This window comes from Osmerus eperlanus, chromosome 10, assembly GCF_963692335.1.
Source record: "Osmerus eperlanus chromosome 10, fOsmEpe2.1, whole genome shotgun sequence".
NCBI lineage: Eukaryota > Metazoa > Chordata > Actinopteri > Osmeriformes > Osmeridae > Osmerus > Osmerus eperlanus.
Window position 1 is genome coordinate 17,045,704 of NC_085027.1, and position 7,391 is coordinate 17,053,094.

Genomic DNA, 7,391 nt, shown 5'->3' on the forward strand with positions numbered 1-7,391 from the left:
CCTTATGCTCAACAGGGCTGGACTGTACAAGTACAATGTTTTGGTTAGAATGTTGCATTATCAGTAAATGTTTTTTCCCAGTCAATTATCAAAAACTATAGAAAACCGAAAGGTGTTTAAATGTGTGAAATGTTTGAGCTCACAATAGTGTTTTTATGTTCATGCATATTAACAATGGACTGTACCTTTATATTGATTGCAAATGGAAAAAGAACAATTTTACGCGCGAAGTCAATGATATTGCATGAACCATGCAGCAAGGGAGACAGAGAGGGAGACAGAGAGAGAGAGAGAGAGAGAGAGAGAGAGAGAGAGAGAGAGAGAGAGAGAGAGAGAGAGAGAGAGAGAGAGAGAGAGAGAGAGAGAGAGAGAGAGAGAGAGAGAGAGAGAGAGAGAGAGAGAGAGAGAGAGAGAGAGAGAGAGAGAGAGAGAGAGAGAGAGAGCGAGAGACCCGTACGCATCCTACTCCAGATGGTGTTTTAAACGCACACAGAAGGCTACGGAGAGGATAGATGAGAAAGAGAACACCCAGAGACTGCGCACAAGACCCGCGTCAGCTCAGAATTATCGAAAACAAAATAGACTGACCAAAATATGAAATGAGCAACAACAAAGTGATGCAAGGGGACTCGACAAATGATTAATGCTTTGGAGTGACAGGAGTTGACTACACCACCTCAAGCCTATTTGTTGGCGGGGAATGAGCGGTCCTTGGTACGGGAACAGTTGGCAGATCGGCTGTCAGTGACGGTCAAAGAAGCGTGGCCGAGCAAGATATATCATATGGCATTTTCGCTATGAAAGTAAACGATGCGAATTTAACGGATGTACTAAAAACTTGTTAGTGTAAAATTATTCAGACTGCTGTGTGCCAAACAAAGGTTCGAAAGTTGTTGATACGGGAGTAGCGCTCGGAACAAGAGGATCCATGCCAAAATTAATTTCATATTTTTACATGGGAGATATCGCTCGTACTGTCCAAGGATTTGTGAACTCGATTCTCTGATCATTTCAAGATAATACAACGATTGTCTTTTTTATATTGTTGGGGAAGGTGAGCACAAATGTTATTACAATAGCTGAAAACAACACAAGTGTTTTTTTTCCACATTTTGTAATCATAAAATGAGATATAAACTAAAAGCTTGTATTTAGATATCTGGTATGTTGTGATCTTTCTTCAAGATAAACTGTTGGTTTTTGTATCATCGAAAAGGACAGTAGGCTAAACCAAAGACTTCATTTACTTTAGGCAACCAGAAAGCTCCGGCTACGCGAAATATTTTTTCGCTTTATAACTGAGAATTGAATTACCTCATAATTTATTGAACCGAAAAGTTGACACTGCTTCAGATCCAAAGGAACACTTTTTTTTGACTGACTACATGTGTCGCCCTGACGTATTTCTCTCTGTTTCAATAACAAAGAAAAGGAGTAACAACACCTTTAATAGTATCCAACAATAGTCCACTGCGGTTTTCTTCTTTTTTTTTCTTCCAAATAATGGGGATTGGGGCGTTATAACCGTCTTTTGTTAATTTGCTGTGGATTATCTTCGCTGCAATTACCTCAATTTGACCTCGACCTTCAGAAAGTAAGTGAAATTATCACTGATTATAATAGAAACGACTTTGACTTGATTTTATGTGAATGGGCTTTGAAAAATTTGTTTTTGGTTACGTGTTTGTAAGTATTATGGTATGTAGTAACCATGAATAGCATTTAGGCATGGTGCCACAGACTTGAAGTTGGTCGACTTTATTATGGGTATCCATTCGTATCGACTTTATAGGCCTATACCCGGCTAATATAAAGTGTGGGTAGAACATCATGAAGCAGTCCACGTTCCATGACACATATCTCTGATACAGGCTATAAACTTACAAATTCTAAACTCCGCATTTTGCAGCTAAATTAGTTGTTAATCGATAGGCTAGAAGTCCTCCCTTCTGTTTACTGCAAAGTTTCCAGAATTGTCAGTGTTTTCTGTAAGATTCAGTATAGTTCTAGTTAATTATTTAGAGAGGGAATGGCAAGCACAAGGTTCCTGATCATATTTGTCATTCCCTTGTATCTATTTATGTTATTGTATGTCAGCGTACAGTAAACTGACAAATATATGTTTTAGAAGTCACAATATTTCTCTATAAACGAAATCCACAGTGTAAATAAGCCTATACAACCATTATGTAATATACAGGAGACTGCATCAATTGAATTGAAATTAATGACATTTCTCTACAAATCTCTTTTAGTCTTTTAGGGGGGCAAACTCTTTATCCTGGCCTATAAAGGACACAGGTATTTAAACACTACAGTGTTTTGTTCTACACAAAGTATTGGAAATCTGAAAATGACTGTTAAAAGTTAGGGCTGCAGGGAAGGTTATTGCTCCACATGTTCACCAATGTTTCATGACGACTTTTGAGTCATTCCACTTTTCGTTAACGTTGTAAAATAGGGAGAAGACTTTATCGTGTGTTTTCCGTGTTGTGGCCTATTGTACGTGACATTAAGTGTTAATGCTACCCTTAGGAAAAGGCAACCACATTAGCACCTCTGGGTGGACCATACGTCAGTATGCCCCTCAATGTTCCAGAAGCGATGGCCCTCAACCGAATCCTACTTTCGCAGTCCACAGGTGAGAGACAGCTGCCTGACAGCCCTCTCAGCCGCCCCACCCGTCTCTTCCCGTAGCTGTGGTGATCAGGCTTGCAGCTAATATTCCATTCTCAAAACAGCGCTTCTCTGTTTCAAGGACAAAAATGTAAACATGGAGCTCTTTTTGTCCCAGCCCGGTCATTGATGCAGCAGTTGCAGGGCAGCGTTGTAGGAAAGAGTAACTTCAATTTAAAGAAGTCTAATACTGCTCCATAATTTTCTCCATGGCTCCATCAGAGGCCATTTTCCGTTCGGGACAAGAAGTTACTATTTAATTGGCCCTGGTAAAACACAGGATAAATAATTAAACAGCTGATAATAGTTTCTCCACAATGGATGGGAGGTCCATAGGTGAAACCACACAACCGCGTCCAGCATTAAACACACACACACCTACCATTCTGCCTGCCCACCACAGACCTTATGAAGGCAGATGTTCCCACTTCATCACTAAGTAGCCTCTCTTAAAGCCCTGCCATTCATTACCCCTCTGCAGTGTTTATCTATTCTGCACTAGCCCACAGCCGTATGGACCACATCTCTTAATGTGCACATGGAAAAATACCACAGGAGTGGTATTAAGATGAAGACATTCCTATAAAGAGATAGGTTGAAGCTGTGGTGCCAAAGCCACAGGTCAATATTGAGATGTTACATTAGAGCTTCACAAAAGCCCCAAGGCTTTTACACTGTAGGCTCTGTCTCTTTGAATTGGAGGATCTCTTTGAACAGATGGATACAGAGACGGAGAGACAGGCCTGTACAGCAGAAATGATCAGTTTCAAGGCTTGAGAAGAACATTCCTCTCTTAGACCTAGCTGTAGATGATTGCATGACACTGGGTTAGTGAAAGTTATGTTGTGGTTTCGGTGTACAGTAGGAAGTGATAGCTACTGTGGCTGTGGACCTTGCTGTACCAGATGACAGTGTCAGAGACATGGGACTGTAGGGTGTGTGTTTGTGTGTATGTTGTGTGCGTGTCTTGTGTGTGCGTGTGTGTGAGAGGTAATTATTGTAATCGGAGTGCGGGCGATGCAGGTGAAGCTGGCCGTCTCCTAATTAATGAGAGAAGCAGATGGCCATGGGTGGGCGGGAGCTGGGAGCATGCAGGCGGACGTCAGAGACAGACTGAGTTGAGTGTGTGTGTGTGTTTTTGTATGTGTGTATGTGATGTGTGTGTGTAAGAGGGAGGGATAGAGTGTGAGTGTGTATTTTTGTATGCATGTGTGTGTGCTGTGTGTGTGTGTAAGAGGAAGGCATAGAGAGTGTGTGTGTGTGTGTGTGCAAGGCATGTGCATGCACCTCTGGGTGTGGTGCGAAGAGGTCAAAGAGGGAAGTGAGGGTCAGCTGGTCAGCAGAACACACACAGGAGACACCTGGGCAGGCAGGCAGGCCAAATGGCTGACGAGGGTCACACACTGCCTGGAGGTGTGTGCGTGTGCTTCAACATACTTACAACCAGCAGCCCACTGTCCTAGAGACTTCACCTGTAAGCAGCAGTCAGCTTACCCACTCAACCTAATTCCTAATGCACTAATACCACTGAACAATTACACAAACAGGACACGCAGACACAGAGAGGCACAGCCCAGCACATACAGTGAATGTGCCTGTGTATCTCTGTGGGTGGACCAGAGACTTCCCAATCGTTTAATTTATTTATTTGTCTCCCTGCGACAGGGGCCCTTGCTCTCAGATTAGCTCAACATTAGCAGCCAGAGAGCCTATTGGAGCACCAGCCTTGTTCTCAGAGAGGGGCCACTCATCTCACACTGAGATGCCTGCTCCAGAGCTGCTAAATAAGAAGTAGAAGTATTTTTTCATGTTATTCTCTGGCAGCCTGAAAAGTACCCAAAAATAAATGAAAAGTGCAGCAGCAGAAAAATCCATATCTTAGGTAACAGGAGTGTTCTTTGTGTGTGTACGTGCGTTTGTGTGTGTGTGTGTGTGTGTGTGTATGCACACGTGTACGCGAGTGTATAAAGGAGAAATAAATGGATACAGAGACAGCCAGGCTAGGATGGTGTTTTAACTGGAAACCTTGTTAGTCCAGTATTATGGGTTCGAGCTAAGTATGTTATGGTAAAAGCATTCGGCCACTATGTTCATATTGCAGATTGAGAAGTCTTGGACCAGTTGTACCAACTGCATAACTGTGGCAGAACTGTGGTTCCGGTAGTGTGGGCTGTGGACAGATGCAGCCCTGTCATGGGCCTTAAGTGGGGACAGCTTGGCAGGCTTGGCTGCAGTCTTGCCAGCTCAGCTAGCCCACAGTGGCTGACCAGGGTTCAGTCACCAGCTGCTGGTCCATTGCTATGGTTTCATAGCTGTTTATTAATCTAAACAGCGGGTGACGTTGTGGGGGTGACGGTAGGGTTAGGGCTCTCCATGTCTAGTCCTAGGGCTAACTCTGAGGTTGATGCTAGAGCTAGCTGGAGGTGGGAGGAAGCTGGAGTGGGTACCAGCTTCCAGGCTCTGTGAGAGAGCTGTGAGAGCTGGATGCTGAAGTCTGCTCCACATGTGTTTGACATTACTGTGACATGGCGGCAGGGGCTCTCTGGGGAGAAGGAGAATGTCAGAGAGCGCAGAGAAGACATCCAGCTCCCAAACATCTGGCCTAATGAGAAACACATCATCTGACTGGCTGTCTGACTGGCTGGCTGGCTATCTCGCTGAATGGCTGTCTGACTGTCTGACTGGCTGTTTGTCTGTCTGACTGTCTGACTGGCTATCTCGCTGGTTGTCTGGCTGGCTGGCTGGCTGGTTGACTGGCTGACAGAAGGAGCTGGACAGGGGAGCTGTAGGAGCTGGGACAGGGAACATGCAGACCAAACTAAGCCACATGAACATACACACATACAGCTGACAGTGATAAATGGGTACACACACAGGCACAATCACACACTATACACAGAGGAAGACCAAATACCCCCCATATTCCCCTCATTTGGCACTGTAGGATGTGTGTGTGGACCAGAGACAGACACAGGACACAGCTGCTCTAATCTGCTCTGCACCGACCACTTTCTAATCAGGCTGCAGACGTACGGGCAGGCAAGGGAAGTGCATATCACAGTTCCTCTCTCTCTCTCTCTCTCTCTCATTCAATGAGTCCTTCCTTCCCCTTCCCACCTCGCCCTTTGCTTGCCCCATTTTCGCCGGCACAGAGAGAGTACTCAAGGCTTGAGATGGAGTTAAAGTTATTAAACGGTACACAAACTGTCCTCCACAAACACCTCTTTGTTCTGTGTGTTCCTGAATGTATGTTACATGGTTTACACACCCAGGATGACTGTGGTAGATTGAGAGTATCAGAGTCTCCTCGACTAATGTTAGAGAATGGTGGAGTAAGACACAGATACAGTCGCTGGCTGGCTGGCTGTAATATAAATGAATGTGTGAGTGGTGACAGTCCCTAGTTATTTACAGCAAACGTTTAAGACTGAATTAGATCCAGGCAGCCAGATAAATGATGGACTGCTTGTTTGTTTTATATCAGAAAGTAGGTGACAACTCAGTATCACTCAATCTTGTCTACACAGTTCAAGAGAGATACAGAAAAACTGTTTTTTTCATATGTTTTATTCATCATAAACTGTGGACTGCATAGATACACAGACAAATAGACACACACACAATCATCACATAGGCCTATATGGTAGCTGGTGGGCCTGGTTTGGTCAGGATATTGGTGTGGGTAATGTGTGTGCAGGGGGCTCCTTTGTACTCCATAAATCAGCAGCAGCAATGACGCAAGACACCGAGAGCAAACACATCAGCTCTGGACTCCAGCTGGCTAGAGAGAGTGAGGGAAAAAGAGAAAGAGAGAGCGAGAGAAGAGCAGCTGTCAGGCCCCTATCGTACACCTGTCACGCAGGAAGTCAGCTCCCGCCACTGTTTCCTGGATACGCCTCCTAAGCTCAATTCTCCACTGCCTCCTGAGATAGATAGGACAGAGAGAGAAAGAGAGAGAGAGGGTTGGAAATATGTAGAGAAAAAGACAGAGAGAGAGAGAGGATCAGTGAAATATGAGAAATGGGAACTAACGGGGTGAGTCAAAGAGAGAAAGAGGAAGGTGAAGAAGGCTCACATCGCTTTATTATATGGCAGCCAAACAAAGTAAATAAGGCTCAGGGAAAATAAATAGAGATTTTCTCATGCAATCCTTTCTCATATCCACCACCATATATATAAACAATGTGTGTGTGTGTGTGGGGGGGGGGGGGGGGGTGTGCGTGTGCGTGTGCGTGTGTGTGTGTAAAAGATATGAGGATGTTTGTGTCAGTGCTCTGTGAAAGGCAGGTCACTGTGTGTGTCTGTGTGTGTGTGTCTGTGCGTGCGTGTGCATGCATGTGCGCGTGTGTCTGTGTCGACTGCAACTCTCCCACAGAGACAATAGTCCAGCATGTCCACAACTGAAGAATATTCCCACGCTCACCCCTCCTCATCCACACCCGCATGACCAATCTGAACTTAGCCAGATGTACTGTAGAACACACACCAGTACTGTTACTCTCACCACATGAATCTCTTTTCTCTATGTCTGTTTGCTATCTGTCTTTCTCTCTTGGATACGGACGACAGGAAATGCTGCATTCCTCCACAGGAAGTGATCTCAGACAGAGCTCATTGTCCTCATCAGTTCTCTGTCTACCTATATTCGCCATGCCTTATAACCACTGCCATGGTGATCCTAGTTGTTATTGGCAAACCTCTTCTTTGTTTGTCAT

The 7,391-nt window shown here is 44.6% G+C and overlaps 1 protein-coding gene across 9 annotated transcripts in view; it reads left to right on the plus strand.

Annotated features, from left to right (window-relative positions):
* Positions 1-7,391, plus strand: part of cbfa2t3 (CBFA2/RUNX1 partner transcriptional co-repressor 3) — a 212,842-nt gene that overhangs the window by 179,441 nt on the left and 26,010 nt on the right. Inside the window, exon 1 of one of the 9 annotated variants that reach the window (XM_062470764.1) lies at positions 413-1,594. The exons of the other annotated variants lie outside the window; for them this stretch is intronic. The gene's annotated coding sequence lies outside the window, so the exon portion shown is untranslated. Of the gene's footprint in view, positions 1-412; positions 1,595-7,391 lie in introns of those variants that run through there. 9 annotated transcript variants of the gene reach the window in all.